Genomic DNA, 3641 nt, shown 5'->3' on the forward strand with positions numbered 1-3641 from the left:
TAATTGTTGTTTGAAAGGTAAAATGGGCCTGAGGTATTTTTAAGATGCCAAGCTTATGGTGGCCCATTTGAAAGGTAAACTGGATGTCACCAAACTAATTATTGTGGAGCTTGGTCGGATCGAAGATAGTTTTGATCAAAAGGTAGTCATGCCTATTCTGATTAAAATCAGAAGTAGATTCCAATTCTAGCCTAAATTATAACCTAAGAATGGTCCTAACCATGTTAATCTAGATAATACAATGGCCTTACTAGATGAATCATATTAATTATGCTAGAATTAGAGAGTGACAACACAAAACTAGCAATGATTAAGGAAGAAAGAGCGAGATTGAAAGGTGAGGGTTCTTCCTTTAAGTTTACATTAATTTAAGTTGATATGAATGATATTGCCTTTTACCTGTTCTCATGATTTTCTCTCTGCAATTGTTTAATTTATCATCATCAATTATTTACCCTTTGGGATTATGGTATAATGTTTATTATGGGTGATCTTTATTAATTTATCAAGCCTTGCCCTTGCCTTTATCAACTTTGTTGAGTTAGTCATTGCTACTCTTTTCTCTTTATTGAGTTGGCCATTGTCACTCTCCTCTTTATTAAGTTGGTCATTGCCACTCTCCTTTGTTGAGTTAGCCATTGCTACTCTCCTCTTTGTTAAGTTGGTCATTGTCACTTTTCTCTTTGTTGAGTTGACCATTATCACTCCTCTTTATTTTGTTAGACTTATGTTGTCTATCTTTAAGGCTTGAGCATGTGTCTTGATATTCCAAAACCCCCATGATTCAGTTTACGTTCTCTATCAATGCAAGTGATTTGTTAGAGGTATCACAACTAATGATTTAAATATTTATCATGGACGTAATGCATTACGGGTAGCGGCCCTCTTGGTTGACACGTAATTTCGTAAGTTGGTTGGCGTGGTGCACGAACGATGTAAGTAAATCGTCGTGCATGTTACATCACCTTTTCGGGATTGGATGTCGTAAATAGTCACTCCATGAACATATCGTGTTACGTAAATCTTCCAACCACGTTGTTGTGTCGCCTTGAGATGTTTGCATAAATTCACATTAACGTTGGACACGCTGGCGAATATCCATAGTTATGGGATGTGGGTCGAGTCGGGTTTTCTATGAATTATAGTTCACATTGTGATGATCACTATGTATGATGAGCTGCACACACTTTGCTAGGCATGCATCTCATGTAGGTTGTTTGTGCATGCCGATACCCCTTGTAGTAGTGGAGTACGAGACGTATCAGAACTTTTACATTACCTTTATAAATCTCTTAAATCATTGTTAATCTTAAAGGATAACCATCACTATGAGTAGGGCATTGACCCTCTCCAACCGTATAAATAATGCAGGTGATGTACAGATTGAAGACGTAGAGAACCATCTCCCTAAGAAAGACTATACTAAAAGAATACGAAGATAGTTTTATGTTTAGTTTTATACTTCCATTGCAAACTCGATAAATGTAATAAGCTTCCATTGAGAAGACATTTGATTATTTACTGAATTTTATTACTCTGATGAAATAATCAATATAATTGATTTTATTCTCGTGAGTGGTTACCATTATGAATGTATCTGGATGTGATCTAAATGAAAGAAAAAAAAAGGTGCGATTTTAAAATATCCAGTTTATGCATTATTAACACCTAGTTTTCTCGAACACAAGTATAAACTCTGGCCGTGAAAATTTGGGATGTTACACATCTAGATCGTGCTAAAAGAGATTTCGAGGTAAGGCCAAATTTCCTAGTTTTAACAGCTGATTACGTATAGAAGGTTTCCTCAATTAGCTTGCCAAAGTAGAACAATATTTTGATTACATGAACGTTCCAGAACACAAAAAGGTGAAATTAGTAGTATTCAAATTAAAATCCAATACTTTTGCAAGGTGGGAACAATTACAACTCTCACGGGCCTAACAGAACAACGTGTCCATCTCATCATAGCCACAGATGAAACGCCTTCTTCCATCACAATTCTTCCCTAGTGATTACAAGTAAAGATTGTTCCATCAATACCAAAATTACCAATAGGAGAATCGAACAATCACAAATTATATCAAAGAATTACAGCGGTTGGCAACGCGGAATGACCTGTCAGAAACCAAATCGCAGAAGGTAGCACGATTCATAGGTGGATTACGATCAGCGATTTAAGACTGAGTTCAGATGCACCCATTCAGGACCATAGATGAAGTATTTCAATTGGCAGGTAGGGCAGAAACGTAGCTTGCAAGAGTCCCTACTCGTTCTTACCTTTCAAGTTAGCCTCCCATGATGGGTCCCACACAAGATTTAGTGCTAACACGAGGAAAAGAAACAGTAAGAAGACATTCTCAGCCTTCTACAACCACAAATCATGACATGGGGAGCAGCCCATCTAGGCCTTAACGTGTAGCACCCACAATAGCAGGCTCGAGTAGGATTCTAAATCCTTATGTTCGGTTTACACCGAACAATTATTATCGTTGTGGCCAATCGAGCCACTTATCAAACACCTACACTCAACGCCCCACCTAACTATTAACGAAGGGAGGGCTAAAGGTGATGCCGCAGAAGAAGACCCTGGCTGTGATAAAGATGAACAAACCACTAAGGAAGAAGCTGGTGGTGAAGATTGGACGGCCGAGGATCGTGGTGAATCTCTGGTCTTAAGGCGATTGCTGTACACCCCACGGAAGGAGTTACATCCACAACGACACAATATATTCTATATGCGGTGCACCATCAATTGCAAGGTCTGTGATGTAATCATAGACAGTGGTAATAGCGAGAACATCATCTTAAAGGTGATGGTGGATAAGTTGCAGCTACCTACGGCAAAACATCATTCCCCATACTTAATTGGTTAGATAAAAAAATGTGAACGAGACTAAGGAATTCACGTTCATTCTGAAGCACAAGTCAGGGCAACAGAATAAGGTGGCTGGTGCACTTAGCCGTCGTACATTACTACTTATTACAATGAGCAATGAGGTGGGTCGCCTTCTACTGTCTCAAGGAGTTGTATGCCAAAGACAAGGACTTCAAGAATGTACGGATTAAATGTCAAGAAGGTCACCCCAGTGACCTACATATGCAAAATGGTTTCCTTTTCAGAGAGAATCAATTGTACATCCCTAAAAGCTTGCCAAGAGAGCAGATCATCCAAGAGCTAAATAGAGGTAACCTTAGTAGACACATTGGGCAAGACAAGATGCAAGCTCTTATTGAGGAGCAGTACTACTAGCCATAGTTAGTATGTGACATGGGTAGAGTGGTGCAGTGCTTTCATGTTTGCCAGACCTCCAAGGGGTAGTCTCAAAATACGGGTCTCTACACCGCGTTACCTATACTTGACAACTCTTGGGAGGACCTATCTATGAACTTCATACTGGGTCTCCCACGAAGACAGTGAGGCATAGATTTGGTGTTCATGGTGGTAGATCATTTCTCAAAGATGACGCACTTTATTTCATACAAGAAGACCATCGATGTGACACATGTGATAAATCTATTTTTTAGAAAGGTCGTACGGGCTACACAGGGTTCCCAAGACCATCACTTCTAACCGTGATACAAAGCTTATTAGCCACTTCTGGCAGACTTTCTGGAACCGGTTCGTTACACGACTTCAATTC

This window comes from Magnolia sinica, chromosome 6, assembly GCF_029962835.1.
Source record: "Magnolia sinica isolate HGM2019 chromosome 6, MsV1, whole genome shotgun sequence".
Taxonomy (NCBI): Eukaryota; Viridiplantae; Streptophyta; class Magnoliopsida; order Magnoliales; family Magnoliaceae; genus Magnolia; species Magnolia sinica.